This window comes from Equus przewalskii, chromosome 19 (genome assembly GCF_037783145.1).
Source record: "Equus przewalskii isolate Varuska chromosome 19, EquPr2, whole genome shotgun sequence".
Lineage (NCBI taxonomy): Eukaryota > Metazoa > Chordata > Mammalia > Perissodactyla > Equidae > Equus > Equus przewalskii.
In genome coordinates, this window is record NC_091849.1 from 28,060,248 (window position 1) to 28,082,971 (window position 22,724).

General features: G+C 37.2%; 1 long non-coding RNA gene and 1 other non-coding gene across 2 annotated transcripts; both read right to left on the bottom strand.

The window, feature by feature from the left end:
* Positions 1 to 243: 243 nt before the first annotated feature.
* LOC139077447 (uncharacterized) lies at positions 244 to 10,760 on the bottom strand. Its single transcript, XR_011529988.1, has 2 exons — positions 9,716 to 10,760; positions 244 to 1,063 (listed from the first exon to the last, which is right to left on the bottom strand). It is a non-coding gene; the product is annotated as an uncharacterized lncRNA (long non-coding RNA).
* Positions 1,181 to 1,252, bottom strand: TRNAA-AGC (transfer RNA alanine (anticodon AGC)). The gene has a single exon. It is a non-coding gene; the product is annotated as a tRNA-Ala (tRNA).
* Positions 10,761 to 22,724: the final 11,964 nt, after the last annotated feature.

The window sequence follows — 22,724 nt, forward strand, 5'->3', positions numbered from 1 at the left end:
CCCAAAGCCAAGACAACTTGGGAAAGATCTTATCCTGGTTAGAGTGTTGCTGAGTGGAAACAAAGATACAAACTTCCCAGTTCATACAGGAAGTTAGCATGATCTTGACTGCAAAACTTGCAAAATTTTTATTAAAAAGTAGAAGAAACCACATCAAATTCTATTGTGTATATTGATTCAAAAATATTAATAAATATATTACCATGGAAGGGGAACAGATCAATGATTAGAACGCAAAAATGGTTCAACAATAGAAATAACATTTATTTTTATTTTTTTCCTACATTGGAATAGGAAATTGGAAAAATTAAAATACAGCCATATATTTATAATATATGTCCTCTTGATCCACGTCACAGCACTCAAAACAGTGATTCTCAAACTTTAATGTGCAAAAGAATCACTTGGGGATCCTGTTGAAATGCTGGTTCTAGTTCAGCGGGTCTGGGATGGAGCTGACATTCTGCGTTTCTAACAAGCTCTCAGGAGCCGCCAACTTTTTTGGTCCAAGGACCACACTGACAAAGCATTTGGAAAATTTCTTCCCGGTAGAGGGCGCTACTATCTCAGGTAAATTTAAGTCATCTATTTAAGTCCAATTCTCGGCTAAGAGTAAAGACAGAACAAAACTGGAAATTAATCTGTGAATTTTGAGATTTTCAGCCAAATGTACTTCTCAAAGGAACTATCGCGGCCATAGTGTGCCTTCTCCACGTTAATTGATGAACGTAAATTTCTCAATTTTCCAGTTTGGAAGGGTCCGCTTTTCTCCTTTTTCAACCTGCAGTCTGATTATGGCCAACATGGCTCAGGAAACAAAAGAAACTAAGAAAAATTGCACTAGAGACTGTGTTTTCCTTTTGTTAAATCTTTCCATCCTTATCTTTTCTTTCTTGCTTTATTAATAATACTGCAAAAAGGAACCAAAGGCAAAAGAAGTCGGCAGTTTGGCGACGTCTTGTTTCGAAATCTCGAGCTGCTGAGCGAGCCGAGTCTTTGTCTTCTCCTTCCATCTTTTCCTCCTTTTGCTTACGCAGCCACCCTAGGTGTTGCCAAGCACGAGCTGTAGAAACAGGGCAGTAAAATAATATTAACGAACGGCAAGTCTTTGTGAAACAGGTTTACTTTCCTTTTGAGCAGGAAAAGGAGTAAAACAGTGTAAAAGACAATAGACCGAAAATGGAGGTGCCGGGGATTGAACCCGGGGCCTCGTGCATGCTAAGCACGCGCTCTACCACTGAGCTACACCCCCTCGAGTAAATGCTCCACTCGGGAATATATTCAAGATAGAACACAGCCATTTTGGGTGGGTTTTGCAAAAGTTAGAATCAAGTCAAAGTACATTCTACTTCATCTCGCTATTTCCAAAATCTTAAATCTAAGCTTTGTGTTACGTTTGGCTGAAAAAAGTGTAGACTTCATTCTAGACCGAAAGGTCCCATTGGTGATCCTGGGATCCTTGCACTCCTTTCAGTCTGGAGTCACTTCCCTGCCAGTAGAAGAGCCTGGGATGAAACATTTTCTCTCATGTCTTCACTCTCTCTTTTCTTCTCTTTCCCTGACGCTCTAAAGGGCTGCCAGAAAGCCACGAAGTATAACGCGAGAGATACAGACCATATTAGCTCCAGAAGGGGAGAGAATACGGAAGGACAAATGCAGAGTTGTTCGTGTCTGTCACCCGGGAGAGACGGCGCGCGGGCGAAGATCGCGCCCCCTTTCGGGCAGAATACTCTCCGCCGTCAGGAGAACGTCAGGACAGCGATTTAAGCAAGGAGGCTACACCTGCGATGCGCATTAGCCCTTTGTAAAACCCTCCTCACAGCTGGACTGGTTCACCAACCGCATCCTTCTCTGAGACTCTGAGTCTCTCCCTTCCGGTCCAACAAACCTACAGAGCCTCAACTAACATTGGGGAAGTCGCTTATAAGGGCAAAAGATATAATAAGGTAGTGTGGTAAATTGTACTTCTCCAGAGATTAAAAGGACATTAATAACGATGAAAAATAAATGAATCAAACAACCAGCTCAAGGGGCCAGCCCGGTGGGAGAGTGGTTAAGTTCGTCCTCTACTTCGGGGGCCCAAGGTTTGCTGGTTGGATCCTGCGCGGACATGGCACTGCTCATCAAGCCATGCTGAGGCTGCATCCCACACAGCGCAACCAGAAGGACCTACAACTAAAATATACAACTATGTACTGGGGGCTTTGGGAAGAAGAAGAAGAAAAAAAAAAAAGATTGGCAACAGAGGTTAGCTCAGGTGCCAATCTTTAAAAAAAAAATCAGCTCAAGATGTTAGAAAATGAACAACAAAATAAACCAGAAGAATGCGTAAGGAAGGGTTGATAAAGACAAACTCAGAAAATAATGAGTTAAAAAATTCAAATAAACAAAAACCTGAATATTTGAAAAGTCAATAAAATAAACAAACCTCTAGCCAACCTTCTCAAGAAAACAGAAAATAAGTGCAAACATGCAAAATTAGAACTGACTGGAGGAAATAACCCTCAAAACAGAAGAACTTTTTAAAAATCATAAGAAATGTTATAGCACAATTCAGCAAATGATTTGAAAACTTAGATGAAGTGGATTTTGTAAATTCAGTATTCCTAAATTAATCCATGTAGAAACAGAAAGTCTAAATATATCACCATGTTAGAAAAATAGAGAAAATGGTTGAATAGGCACACCCCCAAAAAGGACACCAAGAGCAAATACTTTCACAAGGACATTCTATCAAACTGCTAAATATCAGAAAATCATGATTGCTGCTGAAATTATTCAAAGCACAGAAAAAGCAGGAACTTTCCTGTTCATTTATAAAGTGAATATAACCACCACAAGCATTTTCAATTTGCACCAAAAATGAAAACTACAAGCCCATTTCACATAACACAGGATGCCCAAGAAATTTCAGAAATGCAAAGATCAGTCTTTGTTAAGGAAGTTATTGACAAAGACTTTCTCCTCTACCAAACTCTACTCAGGGTCCCCTCAACACTTTTTCAACTAGACCTTGACTTTCGGACTTCTGTCTTCATCTCTGTGTTGTCCAGTTTTAGTGAGAATCCCACTAAGTTGGTTTAAGTAGAATCCTCATCCTCCATATCTGATCACTCTCCATATGTAATTGAGTTCCTCATCCTTTGCCATCCCCCAGGTGATGTCTGATTACTTTGGCCTGATTTCAGCAAGAATCCCATTAGGTATCTTTAGTCATGATCGTTCCTTACCTCTGATGTTTCCTCTTAGTAATTTTCTAGCCGCTGGCACCCTACCCACTCCCAACACCCACTCCTTGGCTATAAATTCCCACTTGCCCATGCTGTATTTGGAATTGATCCCAGTTCTATACTGAGGCCTCTTTTCCCCTATTGCTCTTTCCCCCTATTCCCCTGAAAGAAATCTACTTTGCTTTAGCTACTGTCCAGCTCTGGTTTTTCTTTAACAAAATTAATATAATCCATCATACTGATAGAGGCAAGGAGAAAAAACATACATAATTGTCTCCATAGATGCAGAAAAGCTATTTGACAAAAGTCAACATATATTTAATATTATAGTGGGTTGAAGAGTGTGCCCCTCAAATTTATGTCCACTTGGAACCTCAGAATGTGACCTTGTTTAGAAATAGGGTTATTGTAGATGTAATTGGTTAAGATGAGATCATACCGAACTAGAGTGAGCACTAAATCAAATGACTGATATCTTCATAAGACAAAAATATACAGAGACAGAGATACACAGAGGGAAGAAGGCCATGTGACAAGGAGGCAGAGATTGCAGAGATTGCAGTGATGCAACTACAAGCCAAGGATTGCTGGGAGCCAGCAAGAAACTAAGATGAGGCAAAGAAGCGTCCTTCCCTAGAGACTTCAGAGGGTGCATGACCCTCTTGACACCTTGGTTTTGGCCTTCTGACCTAGAGAACAGTGAGAGAATAAATTCCTGCTATTTTAAGCCACCGAATTTGTGGTAATGTGTTATGGCAGCCATAAGAAACTAATGAAATACACTAAAAGCACTCAATAAAATAAAAATTGATGGACATGTCTCAACACAATAACATGCTTATATACTTCAGGGCAAAAACTAGCATTTTAGTTAATTGGGAAGCACTAGTGGCTTTGCTAGTAAAGACAGGAACAAAATAAAGATGCTTACTATTTCCACTGCTATTTAATATTAAGTTGCAGATAGTTGTCAACTCAATTAACAAGACTGTTAAAGACCTAAAAGTGAAAGAAGCAGGGGAAACTATGTTATGATTCAGAGTTATGATCAGATATCCAAAAGAATAAATGAAAAAAACTACTACAAAACAATGAGATTTCAGTAAAGTGGTACATTAGAAAAGTAACACACAAAAGTCAATATCCTTCATATACACACACACACACACAAACACAATAAAATATATAATGCAGGGAGTGATGTCAGTGTCATGGCAGAGTGAGCTTGCCCAGGACTCTCTCCCCTCCAACTTACAACAAAAAGGAACAACCATATTCCAACAGAAAATATCCTCATAGCACAGGAATCCTTGAGGAGTCATGGCAGCCAAACAACAGAGGGTGGAGAGACTGGAGCCCCCCTCGGAGGAGTTGGAATGGGGTAAGAGAGGACTTTACTCCCTCCCCTAAAGACTGGGATCACTGCCCTGGGAGGATCCGTGAGGGAAGGAGTGGGGGAGGGGTCCCACATCCGCAGGATCACCCAGGACTCCCTAGGCCCTTGCAGCCTAGAGGGAATCCCTCTAACGTACAAAAGCTTTCACAGGGTGTGACCTCATCGAACCAAGACCCTAGGAGACCAGATAGTGAGAGCAGATCAGGAAACCGGGGATTACAGCAAGAAAAAGTGCCCTGCCAGCCCTGCACTGTGCCAGCCATCTTGGCTGAAGGCGGAGGGCTCAGAATACTCAGCTCTCAACCTCCATCCAGTGGTGATAGGCTGTAACTGCAACTGAATAACAATCACAATGGGAAAAAACCGTTCCTCCAGCATCAAGCAATTCATCAAAACTCCAGACCAGAGGGAAAACAAATACCCAGAATTCTGTCCTGAGGACTCAGAAGTAAGTAAACAACAATAACTGCAGAATAGCTATCATCAAAAAACTCAGTGAGGTAAAAGAGAATATGGAGAAACAATTCAACGAGTTCAGGAGCTACTTCACAAAAGAGATTGAAACTATAAAGAAGAATCAATCAGAAATACTAGAGATGAAAGACACAATGGAACAGATAAAACAAAATATGGATTCCCTGAATGCTCGTGTGGACACCATAGAGGAGTGAATCAGCAGAATCAAAGATAGACATGTTGAATTGCTCCAGACAGAGGAGAGAGAACTGAGACTAAAAAGAAATGAAGAAAGTCTCTGAGAAATATCCACCTCAATGAGGAGGTGCAACATAAGAATTATAGGTATCCAAGAAGATGAAGAGAAGGAGAATGGAGCGGAAGGTGTGCTCAAAGAAATAATAACAGAGAACTTCCCAAATCTAGGGAATGAGAGAGAAATGTGTGTGGAAGAAGCTTTCAGATCTTCTACATTTGTCAATGTAAAAAGACATACTGCAAGGCATATAGCAGTAAAACTGGCAAAAATGAATGACAAAGAAAGAACACTCAGGGCAGCAAGGCAGGAAAAAATAACCTAAAAAGGAACCCCTGTCAGACTTTCAGCAGCTTTCTCTGCAGAAACCTTACAAGCTAGGGGAGAATGGAATGACATATTCAAAACTTTAAAAGATAAAAATCTTCAGCCAACAATACTCTATCCAGCAAAAATATCCTTCAGATATGGGGAGAAATTAAATGTTTTCCAAACAAACAAAAGCTGAGGGACTTTGTAGCCAAGAGACCCCACCACATGAAATCCTCAAGAAGGCCCTCATACCTGAAAAAAGAGAAGAAAAAGGGAGAAAGGGGTCATAAAACACAGAGTACAGAGACAAATAGATAGCATTAGAATAGGATAGCAAATATTCACCTATAGCATTAGGATAAAGGGAAGGAAAACACCAAAAACAAAGACAATCTTGTCACTTTAACCACAAACTCACAAGACAAGTTGGAATAAGATATGAGAAAAACAACTTAGGAGGGGAGGAGGAAAGGAACTGAATCAGTTTAGACTAAGGAAATACGAGGACATCAGAAAATGGACTATGTTACGCACAAGATTCTGAATACAAACTTCAAGGTAGCCACTAAACTAAAAAGCAGAACAAAGACATAAAAAATAAATAAGGAAAAAAATAAGAAACACAGCATAAGAAACTGCAGAAGTCAATGGGTAGACCAAAACACACAGGATGAGAAACAAAGGAAAACTGGAAAATGAGTGACAGATTGACAGCATTAAGCCCTCATACATCAGTAATCACCCGACATGTAAATGGATTGAACTCTCCAATAAAAAGACACAGAGTGGCAAGATGGATTAGAGAAAAAGATCCAACAATTTGTTGCCTCCAGGAAACACATCTCAGCTCCAATGACAAATACAAGCTCAGAGTGAAGGGGTGGAAGAAGATACTCCAAGCTAGTGGCAAACAAAAGAGAGCAGGTGTCTTCTAACACATTCTACAAGGCCAACATCATGCTAATATGAAAGCCTGACAAGGACAGCACGAAAAAGGAGAACTACAGGCCAATATTGCTGATGAACATAGATGCAAAAATCCTCAACAAGATTTTGGCAACTGAATTCAGCAATACATGAAAAGGATCATACATCACGATCAAGTGGGATTCATACCAGCGACACAGGGATGGTTCAACATCTGCAAATCAATCAATATGATACACCACATCAACAAATTGAGGAATAAAAACCACATGATCATCTCAATAGATGCAGAGAAAACATTTGACAAGATCCCACAGCCATTTATGATAAAAAACTCTTAACAAAATGGGGATAGAAGGAAATTACCACAACATAATAAAGGATATATGTGACAAACCCACAGCCAACATCATCTCAATGGCCAAAAACTGAGCACTGTCCCCCTGAGAATAGGAACGAGACAAGGATGCCCTCTATCACCACTCTTATTCAAGATAGTACTGGAGGTTTTGGCCAGAGCAATTAGGCAAGAGAAAGGAATAGAAGGAATCCAAATAGGGAGGGAAGAAGTGAAACTCTCAATGTTTGCAGATGACATGATCTTATACATAGAAATCCCCAAAGAATCCATTGGAAAACTTTTAGAAATAATCAACTACAGCAAAGTTGCAGGATATAAAATCAGCTTGCATAAATCAGTAGCATTTCTATACTCTAATAACAAACTAACAGAGAAAGAACTCAAGAACACAATACCATTCACAATTGCAACAAAAAGAATGAAATACCTCAGGATGAATTTAACTAAGGAAGTGAAAGACCTATACAATGAAAAGTACAAGGCTTTCCTGAAAGAAATGGATGATGACATAAAGAGATGGAAAGACATTCCATGTAGCTGGATTGGAAGAATAAACATAGTTAAAATGTTCATACTACCTAAAGCAATCTACAGATTCAACACTATCCCAATCAGAATCCCAATGACATTCTTTACAGAAATTGAACAAAGAATCCTAAAATTCATATGGGGCAACAAAAGACTTCGCATTGCTAAAGCAATCCTGAGAAAAAAGAACAAAGCTGGAGGCATCACAATCCCTGACTTCAAAACATACTACAAAGCTACAGTAATCAAAACAGCATGGTACTGATACAAAAACAGGTGCACAGATCGATGGAACAGAATTGAAAGCCCAGAAATAAAACCACACATCTATGGATAGCTTATCTTCTACAAAGGAGCTGAGGGCATACAATGGGGAAAGGAAAGTCTTTTCAACAAATGGTGCTGGGAAAACTGAACAGCCACATGTAAAAGGATGAAAATTGACCATTCTTTTTCACCATTCACCAAAATAAACTCAAAATGGATCAAAGACCGAAAGGTAAGACCTGAAACCATGACTTCTAGAAGAAAATGTAGGCAGTACACTCTTTGACATCAGTATTAAAAGGATCTTTTTGGACACCATGTCTTCTCAGACAAGGGAAACAATAGAAAGAATAAACAAATGGGACTTCATCAGGCTAAAGAGCTTCTTCAAGGCAAGGAAAAACAGGATTGAAACAAAAAAAACCAACCCATTGATTGGGAAAAAATATTTGCAAGTCATATATACGACAAAGAGTTAATCTCCATAATGTAGAAAGAACTCACACAACTCAACAACAGAAAATCAAAGAACCCAATCAAAAAATGGGCAGGAGACATGAACAGACATTTCTCCAAAGAAGATATATGGATGACCAATAGGCACATGAAAAGATGTTCATCATCACTGATCATCATGGAAATGCAAATCAAAACTACACTAAGATATCACCTTACACCCATTAGAATGGCAAAAATAACCAACACAAAAAGTGACAAATGTTGGCAAGGTTGTGGAGAAAAAGGAACCCTCATACACTGCTGGTGGGAATGCAAACTAGTGTAGCCACTATGGAAAACAGTATGGAGATTTCTCAAAAAATTAAAAATAGAATTGCCATATGACCCAGCCTTCCCACTACTGGGTATCTAGCTGAAGAGCTTGAAGTCAGCAATCCCAAAAGTCCCATGAACCCCTATGTCCACTGCAGCATTATTCACAATAGCCAAGACATGGAAGAAACCTAAGTGCCCATCAACTGATGATTGGATAAAGAAGACTGGTGTATATATATACAATAGAATACTACTCAACCATGAAAAAGGATAAAATCATCCCATTCACAACAACATGGGTGGACCTTGAGGGAATTACGTTAAGTGAAATAAGCCAGATAGAGGAAGACAATCTGTGTATGACTCCACTTATATGAGGAAGTTAAACATGTAGACAAAGAGAACAGATTAGTGATTACCAGGGGAAAGGGGGTTGGCTGGTGGGAACAAAGGGAGAAGTGGTGCACCTACAACACGACTGGCAAACAATAATGTACAACTGAAATTTCACAAGGTTGTAAACTATCATAATCTCAATAAAAGTTAAACAACAACAACAACATATAATGCAGAAGTTCCAAGCCAGGAGAGGGAAGCCAAGAAGACTTGAAACTATTGCCCCTTGCCAAGCACCCAGCTACTAAAATAAGGGTGAGAAATATGTCACTTGGAGAGAAATATGCCACTGTCCCTGCTCCAAGTTGAAATGCTGAAGAGAATCCTTCAAGTTGAAGCAAAAAGATGATGAACAGCAACACAAAACTGTATGAAAGTATAAAACTCTCTGGTAAAGGTCAATATATAGACAAATATAGAATCCTGTAGTATTGCAATGTAGGTGTACAAATCACTTTTAAATCTGGTGTAGAATTTTAAAAAAATGAAAGCATAAAAAGTAATTATAAATCTATGTTAGTGGTTACACAATATAAAAGAAGATAATTTGTGGCATCAAAAACATAAAGTAGAAGAGGGCAGAGATACAAAAGATTAGAGTTTTTACATGTAATAGAAATTAAGTTATTGTCCATTTAAAATAGATTGTTATAACTTTAAGATGTTTTATGTAATTTCAACGGTAACCACAAAGAAAATATCTATAGAATATACAAGAAGAGAATCAAAATATGTCTGTCATAGTCACTTGGGGCTGCTATAACAGAATATCATAGATTAGACAGCTTATACAACAAGCATTTATTACTCACAGTTGTGAAGGCTGGGAAGTCTGAAATCCCGGTGCTGGCAGATTAGTGTCTGATGCAACCACTTCCTGGTTTATAGACAGCCACCTTTTTGCTGTATTCTCACATGATGGGGAGAGAAGGAGAGCTCTGATTCCTTCCTGTCCTTGTAAGAGCACTAATCCCATCAGGGGGTCCAAGCCCCATGACTTCATCTAAACCTAACTACTTCCCGAAGACTCCACCTCCAAATATCATCCCATTGAGGGTTAGGATTTCAATATATGAATTTTAGGAGGACACAAACATGCAGTCCATAATATCACTACAAAAACAATCAACAAAATGCAAAAGAAGGCAGCAAGGTAAGAAAAGAGAGACAAAAAGTATAAGATATACAGAAAACGAGAAAATGGCACTAGTAAGTCCTTCCTTGTCAATAGTGACTTTAAATGTAAATGGATTAAATATATACACAGGCTAAAAGTGAAATGATGGAAAAAGATATTCTATGCAAACTGGAACCTAAAGAGAGCAGGAGTGGCCATGCCTATATAAAACAAAATAATTTTAAGACAGAAGTTGTCACAAGAGACAATGAAGGACAATATATAATGATAAAAAAACTATCAGGAAGATATAACAATTATATATGCACCTAATATTTGAGCTCCAAAATATATGCAGCTGTAGGGGAGGAAGACATTTCCTCTACCCGCTGTGGGTCCTTCTGGCCAGACAACAAATTAAATTCACATGAGATAGAATAACAGGAGAAAATTAAACAAAGCTTTATAACATGTATACATGAAAGAGGCTCAGGAAAACAGAGCAACTTGCCAAAATGGCAGAAGCTTTCACCTTAAATACCACCCTCAGCTAAAGACAAAGACAGATGTTGGGGGTGGGGAGAGTCAGTTATGGGAGATTACCAGAAAAGCACAGTAAACAAGAGTAAGGTTATTATGCAGATGTAAATCCTTGCCTTCTGGATTGATAAGAGTTTCCAGAGATAAGGTCATCTCCCTTCTTCCTGGTACGAAGAGGGAGACACCTTTACAGATGGATATTTCCTTTACAAATGTAAATGTCTCTTACAAAGGGTAACTTCTGCTTTTCAGAGTTTTCCCCATGTCTGCAGTTTCTAAAAGTAACCACCCCAAAATAATCCTCATGCCAAAGAGACATATCTTGGGGTGGCCAGTTCCAGTCCCCTACAGCAGCAAACACTGACAGAACTGAAAGGAGAAGTAAACAGCAACACAATAATAATAGGAGACTTTAATATCCCACTTTCTGTTATGGATAGAACAGCTGAACTGAAGATCAATAAGGAAACAGAGGATTCAAACAACATTATAGACCTGTTGGACCTAACAGATATAACAGAACACACATATGCAGAATACACATTCTTCTCAAGTGCTCATGGAACATCTTCCAAGATAGACCACATGTTAGGTCACAAAAAAAGTCTTAACAAACTTAAGAAAATTGAAATTATGCAAGTATCTCTCCAACCACAATAAAGTGAAACTGGAAATCAATAGCAGAAGGAAAACTCACAAATATGTGGAAATTAAACAATTCATTCTTAAACATTCAGTGGGTTAAAGAAGAAATCACAAAGGAATTTAGAAAACATCTGGAGACAAATGAAAATGAAAATACAACATACCAAAATTTATCGGATGTGGTGACAACAGAACTAAGAGAAGGGTTTATAGTTGTAAATGTTTACATTAAAAAAGAAGAAAGATCTCAAATCAACAATCTAACTTTATGCATCCAGGAACTATAAAAAGAACAAACTAAACTAAAAGTTAACAGAAGGAAGAAAATAATAAAGATTAGAGCAGAGATAAAATAGAGAATATAAAAACAAAAGAAAAAAATCAATGAAATCAAAAGTTGACTTTTTGAAAACATCAATAAAGTTGACAAACTCAGCTAGACTAAGAAAAAAGAGAGAAGATTCAACTAAAATTAGAAAGGAAAGAGGGGACATTACAACTGATATCATAGAAATGAAAAGGATCATAAGAGACAATTGTGAACAGTTATATGCCAACAAATTGGATAATCTGGAAGAAATTAATAATTTACTAGAAACATACAACCTACCAAAACTGAGAAAGAATAAAAAATCTGAACAGACTTGTAACTAGTAAGGAGACTGAAGCAGTAATCAAAACCTCCCAACAAAGAAAAGTCCAGGACAAGATGGCTTCGTGGGAGAATTCTACCAAACACTTAAAGAAAATACTCCTCAGAATCTTCCAAAGAATTGAAGAATAGGGAATGTCTCTGAAATTATTCAATGAGGCCAGCATAACTCTGATAACAAAAGCAAAGACACAGCATGAAAAGAAATCTACCAACCAATGTCCCTGATGATTATTGATGCAAAAATCCTCAACAAAATACTAGCAGACTGAATTTAAAAGCATATTGAAAGGATTATACACCATGACCAAGTGGAATTTATACCTGGAATGCTAGGATGGCTCAACATATGAAAATCAATGTAATACATCACATTTACAAAATAATAGGTAAAAACTACATGATCATTTCAATTAATGCAGAGAAAGCACTTGACAAAATCCAACACCCTTTTATGACAAAAAAATTTAACAAAGTAGGAAGAAGTAAACTACCTTAACATAATAAAAACCATACATGAAAAGCCCACAATTAATATCATACTCAACGATGAAAGACAGAAAGTGTTTCCTCTAAGATGAGGAACAAAACAAGTATGCTTACTCTCACCACTACTATTCAACATAGTACTAGAACTAGCCAAAGCAGTTAGACAAGAAAAAGAAACAAAAGACATCTAAATTGGAAAAACAAGAAGTAAAGTTATCTCTATTCACAGATGACATGATATTCTACGTGGAAAACTCTAAAGACTCCACCAAAAAACTGTTACAGCTAATAAAAAATGTCAGCAAATTTGCAGAATACAAAATCAACACACAGAAATCAGTTGCATTTCTATATGCTAACAAAGACTAATTTGAAAAGAAAATTAAGAAAACAATCCCATTTACTATAGCATCAAAAAGGATAAAATACTTAAGAACAAACTCAACCAAGGAGGTAAACGACTTGTATCTTAAAAACTACAAAACATTGATAAAGAAAATAAAGAAGATACAAATAAGTGGAAAGATATTCTCTGTTCCTAGATTATAAAACTTAATATTGTCAAAATATCCATACTACCCAAAACAATCTACAGATTCAATGCAATCCCTACCAAAATCCCAATGGCATTTTTTGTGGAAATAGAAAAAACAATTCTAAAATTTATATGGAAGCTTAAGGAAACCTGAATAGTCAAAACAATCTTGAAAGAAAAGAACAAAGTTGGAGGCATCATCTTTCCTGATTTGAAAACATACTATGAAGCAACAATAACTAAGATGCTATGGTACTGGCATAAAGACAGATACATAAAACAATGGAACAGAATAGAGAGCCCAAAAATAAATGCTTGCATATATGGCCAAATGAGTTTTGACAAGAGAGCCAAGACTATACAATGGGGAAATGACTGTCTCTTCAACAAGTGGTCTTGCATAAACTAGATATTCACATGCAAAAGAAAAATGTTAGACCCTTACCTTACACTAATACAAAAATAATTCAAAATAGATTAAAGACCTAAAGCTACAAAGCTTCTCCGAGAAAAGCTTCAGGATGTTGGACTTGGCAATGATTTCTTGTGTATAACATCAAAAACACAGGCAACAAAAGCAAAACCATACAAATGGGACTACACCAAACTTTGAAAATTCTCTGCAGCAACGGAGACAATCAACAGAGTGAAAAAACAACCTATAGAATGGGAGAAAATATTTGCAAACCATATATCTGATAAGGGGTTAATATTTAAAATATATACACACATATAAATATATTATACAATATGACAAAAACAAAACAAAGATAACCCAATTAAAAAATGAGCAAAGAACTTGAATAGACAATTCTCTAAAGATGATATACAAATGGCCAACAAGCATATGAAAAGATGACCAACATCGCTAGTCATAAAAGAAATGCAAATCAAAACCACAATGAGATATCACCTCACACTCATTAAGATGGCTACTATCAAAAGAACAGAAAATAACAAGTTTTGGTGAGCACGTGGAGAAATTAGAATCCTTGTATACTATTGGTGGAAACGTAAAATGGTGCAGCCATTATGGAGGTTTCTCAAAGAATAAAAATAGAATTACTATATGATCCAGCAATTCCACTTTTGAGTATACAGCCAAAAGAATTAAAAGCAGGATCTCAAAGAGATATCTGCACATCTGTGTTCATTGCAGCATTATTCACAACTGCCAAGAGGTGAAAGGAACCCATATGTCCATTGACAGAAGAATGGATAAAGAAAATGCGGTATATATGTACAATGGAATATTATGGAGTCTTAAAAAAAAGGAAATTCAGTTACATGCTACAACATGGATGAATCTCAGGGACATTATGCTAAGCAAAATAAGCCAGCCACAAAAAGACAAATACTGTATGATTCCCCTCATATGTAGTAGGTAAAGTAGTCAAAATCGTAGAAACAGAAAATAGAAAGGTAATTGTCAAGGGCTAGGTGGAGGGGATGGGGGGAATTACTATTTAGTGGGGATACAGTTTCACAGTTGCAAGATGAAAAAGTTCTAGAGAGCCATTGCACAAAAATGTGAATATACTTAACACTGCTGAACTGTGAACTTAAAAATGGTTAAGATGGTAAATTTAGCGTGTATTTTTTATCACAATAAAAAAGTTAAGTAAATAAATAAAGTGAGCCCATGATACACAAAAACATATGGATTGCACCTAAAACAATGCTTACAGGCAAAATTTATATCTGTAAATGTTTATGTTAGGTAAGAATGACCTGAAATCAATAACCCTACCTTAAAGCTTAAGACACTATAAAAAGAAAAGCAAATGAAATGTAAAGCAAGCAGAAGGAAGGAAATAATAAAAGTTAAAATGGAAACTAATGAAATGAAAATAGAAAATCAATAAAATCAAAAGTTGGTTCTTTGAAAGATCAACAAAAATGGCAAACCTTTAACCAAATTGACCAAGAAAAAAGAGAGAAGACCCAAGTTACTAAAATCAGAAATGAAATAGAGACAGAAATAAAAGAGCATTATGAAAGAATACTATGCACAATTTTATGTCATTATATTAGATAACTTAGATGAAATGGGAAAATTCCTAAAAAGCATAAACTACTAAAACTGACTCAAGAAGACATATAAAATCTAAATAAGCCTATAACAAGAAAAAGATTGAATTAGCAATCAAAATCTAACATCAAAGGAAAGTTTAGGCCCTAATGGCTTCATTGGTGAATTCTATAAAACATTTAAAGAAGAATTAATGCCAATTCTCCACAAACTCTTCCAAAAAATATAAGAGAAAACACTTTCAAATACCTTTTTATAACATCAATATTATCCTGATGCCAAAACCAAAGACATTACAAGAAAACTATTGATCAATATCTCTTATGAATATTGACATTTAAAAATCCCCATTATATACTAGCAAACAGGATCCAGCAACATATAAAAAGAATTATACAGGGGGCCGGCTCCATGGCCGAGTGGTTAAGTTTGCTCATTCCGCTTCAGCAGCCCAGGGTTCTGGGTGTGGACATGGCACCGCTCATTAGGCCATGTTGAGGCAGCATCCCAAATGCCACAACTAGAAGGACACACAACTAAAATATGCAACTATGTACTGGGGGGATTTGGGGAGAAAAAGCAGGAAAAAAAATGAAAGAAGATTGGCAACAGTTGTTAGCTCAAGTGCCAATCTTTGAAAAAAAAATTAAGCTTAGCTTTTGTTTCTCTGAACATAGTAAGCAGTTGTGATACACCTTTATCCAACATCTGGAGTCCTGATGCTTCTATTTTCTTCCCTAAAGAACATTTTTATCTCAAGTGTTCTGAAATACTTCTCTACATGCAGTACAAAATGGGTGCCACTTCCATATACTGATATAACATTGTTCTCAACATAGTAAACAGGTAGAGTTCTCAGAAACATCTTTATTATGTGTTCTTATACACTTCTCTACATGCATTGCAGAAGGGGTATCACCTCTACATACTGATAGAACACTGTTCTCAATGAAGCCATCAAATAGCATTCTTAGAAATACCATTATTTCAAGTATTCCTTTTTCTTTCAGTATTTATTGAGATATAATTGACTTACAGCACTGGATAAGTTTCAGGTGTGCAGCATAATGACTTGACTTATATTGTGAAATGATTACTGCAATAAATTTATTTAACATCCATCGTCTCATATAGTTATGAAAAAAAAAAGAAAGGAAACTTTTTTCTTTGTGATGAGAACATTTAGGATCTATTATCTTAGCAACTTTTAAATATACCATAGAGCAATGTTCACTATAGTCATCATGTTGTACATTACATTGCCAATATGTATTTATCTTATAACTGGAAGTTTGTACCTTTCAACTACTTTCATCCAATTCCTCCACCCTTGGTGGTTCTATTTTTGTTGTCTGCTATTTCTGTTGATTCTCACTCATGGAATCTTGTCTCTTCATGTGCACGCATGTTTGATTTGATGTTGGACCTTGTACTTGAAAGAAATTTATTTCTAGAAATAATGTGAAGCCTAGGTTAATGTTTTATTCCTTCAGAGAGAATTTTCCTTTGTATCTACCAAGCACCTCGAGGTGCTGGAAGTCCAGACCAACTGAAACCAATGTCAAGACTTGAAATTTTATAGTCTACCCAGACGATTGTGAGTCAAGTTGCAGTTTGTGTTTGGGAAGGTTTACTTAGAGTTCCTCCTTAATCCTAGCAAGTAGTCCAAAGTGGGGGCAATGATCACCAGTGTCTCCAATTTTGGCAGCCCTAGATTCCCATTTTTGTCCCTCTAGCCCTGTGAGGCTGTCAAAAGCACAGCTCAGGAGTGACGCCAGCAACATGGCAGAGTGAGCTGTTCCCTTTGTCTCTCCTCCTTCGAACTACAACTAAATGGACATTCATTGATCAGTGGAGGATACCCACACAGCACATCAGGATGCCTGAGACCCACATAGCTATACTTCTGAAGGGGGATGGACTAGCACCAGGGAGGTAGTGGAGATAAGTGAGCACTCTCCAGCCCCTAGCACCCCTGTACACACGTGTGACTGCTCTCCCAGCTAGAGTGCCCATAGCACCACTCCAGCCCTGAGGGTGGGAGTACACCTTGGCATGACTGTGGGAACAGATGATGGCAGCCCTGAGCCCCCATGTGATCACTTTGCTGTCTGGTGGGAGAGCCCACAGTGCTGCCACAGTCCCCAAGGAGCAGGTCAGGCTCAGACTCAGTGGGGAAACCCTGCCCACCAAGCACAACACTGCTGCGATCTAGAAGGAGACAGTGGTGGATCTGCAACACCCAGGCAAATGAGTTACCAGCTGTTGTGAATGCCCATAGTACCACTGTGGCTCCAAAGAGGGGAGCACATCTCAGTGGGACTGGGGGAGCAGCCAGCAGCTGCCCTGAGCCCCACACGATCACTTTCCCATTCAGTGGCAAAGTTCACAGGGCCACTGCAGTCCCAATGAGTGGCCCAGGCTTGGACAGGCACAGTTGCTAGGGTTCACTGCAGGCTCAGAATACACAGTTCCTGCCCCCCACCCACTGGCAGCAGGTGGAATCTGTTACCAGATACTATCACTATGCAATGGCACAAACCCATCCCATCAATAGTATGAGGAAATGTATTAATACTCCAGACCAGAAGGAAAAAGACAAACACCCAGAAATCAATCCTGAAGGCACAGAAATATACAATCTCAATGACAGAAAACTTAAAATAGCTATCATAAAAAAACTCAATGAATTACAAGACAACTCAGAAAGACAGTCAATGAAATCAGGAACAAAATTAATGAAGAGAGGGAATTGTTCACAAAACAGATTGAAATTATAAAGAAAACCAATGAGAAATGTTGAAGATGAAAAACATAATACCTGAGATAAAGAAAAATCTGGAGTCATTAAATAACAGAGCTGATATTATGGAGGATAGAATTAACAATCTAGAGGATAGGAATATAGAAATGCTTCAGATGGAGGGGGAGAGAGAACAAAGACTAAAAAGAAATGAAGAAATTCTCTGGGAAATATAGAAGTCAATTAAGAAATGCAAAATAAAAATTATAGGTATTCCAGAGGGAGATGTGAAGGAGAAAGGAGCAGAGAACTTATTCAAGGAAATAATAGCTGAGAACTTCTAAAACCTGGAGAAGGAGCTGGAATTACAAGTAAAAGAAGCTAATGGAATTCCTAATTACATCAATGTAAAAAACCTTCTCCAAGGCATATTTTAGTAAAACTAGCAAAAGTTAATGACAAAGAAAACAATATTAAGGACAGCAAGGCAAAGAAAATAATATATAAAGGTACCCCTATCAGGCATTCAGCAGATTTCTCAAAAGAAATCTTACAGGCTAGGAGAGAGTGGAATGATTTATTCAAAATCCTGAAAGATAAAAACTTTCAGCCAAGAATACTCTCCAGCGAAAATATCCTTCACATATGGTGGGGAAATAAAAACTTTTCAAGATAAACAAAAGCTGAGGGAGTTCATTGCTGCAAGACCCCCTCCTAAAAAAATATAATCAAGAAGGCCTTCATACCTAGAAAGGGGAAGAAAGGGTTTACAAAACCTTGAGCAAGGAGATAGGCAGACAAAATCAGAAAATTGCAACTCTCTATCAGAACAGATTAGCAAACACGTAATTATAACATTAAAGATAAAGGGAAGGAAAACAAAAAGTAAATCTAATCACTTCATTTTAACCACAAACTCACAACACACAATGGGATAAGTTGTGGCAACAACTACTTAGAAGGGGAAGAGGAAAGGGATGGAACCTGCTTAGACTAAGGGAATAGACACTATTAGAAAATGGACTATATCATCTACGAGATCTTTTATACAAATCTCATGGTAACCTCTAAGCAAAAAATCAGAACAGAGATACAAACAATAAATAAAGAGAAAACTGACAAAACCATCATAGAGAGCCACCAAACTGAATGGCATTCCAAAATACACAGGACTAGAAAAAAGGGAAATCCAGAACAACCAGAAAACAAGTGATAAAATGCCAGCATTATGCCCTCATATACCAATAATCATTCTAAATGTAAATGGATTGAATTCCCTAATCAAAAGACAGAGGGGCTGGATGGCTTAAAATACAAGACCCAACAATACGCTTCCTCTAGAAAGCACATCTCAGCTCTAAAGATGAACATGGGCTCAGAGTGAAGAGATGAAAGAGGATACTCCAAGCTAATGGCAAACAAAAGAAATCAGGTGTTGCCATACTTATATCAGACAACATAGACTTCAAGACAAAACAGGTAATGAGAGACAAAGAAGGGCAGTATATAATGATAAAAGGGACAGTTCACCAAGAAGACATAACACTTACAAATATATACACACCTAACACAGGAATACCAAAGTACACAAAGCAACTACTAACAAACCTAGAAGGAGATATTAACAACAACATTATAATGGTAGGGGACCTTAACACCCCACTTACATCAATGGATAGATCATTCAGACAGAAAGTCAACAAGGAAATATTCTATTTAAACAAAAAACTAGACCAGATGGACTTAATAGATATATATATATAAAACTGTCCATCCAAAAACAGCAGAACATACATTTTTCTCAAGAGCACAAGGAACATTTCCAAGGATAGACCATATTTTGGGAAACAAGGTAAATCTCAATAAATTTAAGAAGATGGAAATCATATCAAGTACTTTTTCTGAGCATAATGCTATGAAACTAGAAATAAACTACAAGAAAAAATCTGAGAAAGTGACAAACATGTGTAGACTAAGCAACATGCTACTGAATAACCAATGGATCATTGAAGAAATTAAAGGAGAAATCAAAAAATATCTGGAGAGATATAGGAATGAAAGTACACCATACCAACTCATATGGGATGCAGCAAAAGCAGTCCTAAGAGGGAAATTCATAGCAATAGGGGCCCACCTTAGCAAACAAGAAAAATCTCAAATAAGCAATCTTTTTTTTTAAAATTTATTTTATTTTTTTATTTTCAAGTTTGGTCCTGAGCTAACATCTGTTGCCAATCTTCTTTTTTCTTTATTCTCCCTAAGCACCTGAGTACATAGTTGTATATTCTAGTTTTAGGTCTTTGTAGTTGTGGCATGTGGGACACTGCCTCAGCAGGGCCTGACGACTGGTGCTAGGTCCACACTTAGGATCCAAACCAGTGAAACACTGGGTCGCCAAAGTGGAGTGTGTGAACTTAACCACTTGGCCATGGGGCCAGCCCCTCAAATAAGCAATCTTAAACTACACTTAACAGAATTAGAAAAAGAAGAACAAACAAAGCACAAGTCAGCAGAAGTAGGGAAATAATAAAAATTAGAGCAGAAATAAATGAAATTGAAAGAAAAAAACAAGTAGAAAGGATCAATGAAAATAAGAGTTGGTTCTTTGAGAAAATAAACAAAATTGACAAACTCTTAGCCAGACTCATTAAGAAAAAAAGAGAGAGGGCTCAAATAAATAAAATTAGAAATGAAAGAGTAGAAATTACAATGGATAACACAGAAATACAAAAGATTATAAGAGAATATTATGAAAAACTATATACCAACAAATTGGACAATCTAGGAGAAATGGATAAATTCTTAGACTTTTCCAACATCACAAAAGTGAATCAAGAAGAAATAGAGAATCTGAGTAGGCCAATCACAAGTAAAGAGATTGAAACAGTAATCAAAAACCTCCCAAAAACAAAAGTCCAGGACCAGATGGCTTCTCTGGAGAATTCTACCAAATATTCAAAGAAGATTTAATACCCATCCTTCCAAAAAATTGAGGAAAGCAGAACACTTCCTAACATATTCTATGAGACCAATGTCACTCTGATGCCAAAGCCAGACAAGGACAACACAAAGAAGGAAAATTGCAGACCAATATCACTGATGCACATAGATGCACAAATCCTCAACAAAATATTGGCAAACCGAATATAGCAATACATTAAAAAGATCATACACCATGATCAAGTGGGATTTATATCAGGGACACAGGGATGGTTCAACATCTGCAGGTCAATAAACATGATACACTACATTAACAAAATAAGGAATAAAAACCACATGATCATCTCAGTGTAGAGGAAGCATTTGACAGGATCCAACATTCATTTATGATAAAAATTCTGAATAAGATGGGTATAGAAGGAAAGTACCTCAATATAATAAAGGGCACATATGACAAACCCGCAGCCAACATCATACTCAATTGGGAAAAATTGAAAGCCATCCCCCTGAGAACAGGAATGAGACAAGGCTGACCATTCTCACCACTCTTATTCAACATAGTACTGGAGGTTTTGGCCAGAGCAATTAGGCAAGAAAAAGAAATAAAAGGAGTCCAAATAGGCAATAAAGAAGTGAAATTCTCACTGTTTTCAGAGGACATGATTTTATATATAGAAAACCCTAAAGAATCTATCAGAAAACTATTAGAAATAATCAACAACTACAGCAAAGTTGCAGGGTACAAAATCGACTTACAAAAATCAGTTGTGCTTCTATACTCTAATAATGAACTAACAGAAAGAGAACTCAAGAATACAACCTCATTTACAATCTCAACAAAAAGAATAAAATATCTAGGAATAAATTTAACCAAGGAGGCGAAAGACCTATACAATGAAAACTATAAGACGTATTGAAAGAAGTTGATGATAACATAAACGAATGGAAAAACATTCCATGCACATAGATTGGAAAAATAAATATAATTAAAATGACCATCCTACCTAAAGCAACCTACAGATTCAGTGCAATCCCAATCAGAATCCCAATGACATTCTTCACAGACATAGAAGAATCCTAAAACTCATAGGGGGCCACAAAAAACCTCAGATAGCTAAAGCAATCTTGAGAAAAAAGAACAAAGCTGGTGGCATCACAATCCCTTACTTCAAGATATACCACAAAGCTATAGTAATCAAAACAGCATGGTACTGGTACAAAAACAGACACACAGGTCAATGGAACAGAATTGAAAGCCCAGAAATAAAACCACAAATCTATGGACAGCCAATCTTCAACAAAAGAGCTAAGAACATATAACGGAGCAAGCAAAGTTTCTTCAATAAATGGCGTCTGGGGGCCAGCCTGGTGGTGCAGTGGTTAAGTTCGCTCATTCCGCTTTGGCGGGCAGGGTTCACCAGTTCCGATCCCGGGTGTGGAAGTAGCACCGATTATCAAGCCATGCTGCGGCAGGCGTCCCACACATAAAATAGAGGAAGATGGGCACAGATGTTAGCTCAGAGCCAATTTTCCTCAGCAAAAAGAGGAGGATTGGTGGTGAATGTTAGATCAGGGCTAATCTTCCTCAAATAAATAAATAAATGGTGCTGGGAAAACTGGGCAGCCACATGCGAAAGAATGAAAGTAGACCATTATCTTTTGCCAGACACAAAAATTAACTCAAAATGGATTAAAGACTTGAAGGTAAGACATGAAACCATAAAACTCCTAGAATAAAATATAGGCAGTACATTCTTTGACATTGGCCTTAGAAGGACCTTTTTTGAATACCATGTCTACTCGGGCAAGAGAAACAAAACAAAAATAAACAAACGGGACTTCATCAAACTAAAGAGCTTCTGCGAAGCAAAGGAAACCATGAAAAAAAACCCCAAAAAGACAGCCCACAAATTGGGAGAAAATATTTGCAAACCATAAATCTGACAAGAGGTTAATCTCCAAAATATATTAAAAAAACTCATACACCTCAACAATAACAAAAAACCCAGTTGAAAAATGGGCAGAGGATATGAATAGACATTTTTCCAAAGAAGATGTACAGATGGCCAATAGGCACATGAAACGATGCTCAACACCACTAATTATCAGGGAAATGCAAATCAAAACT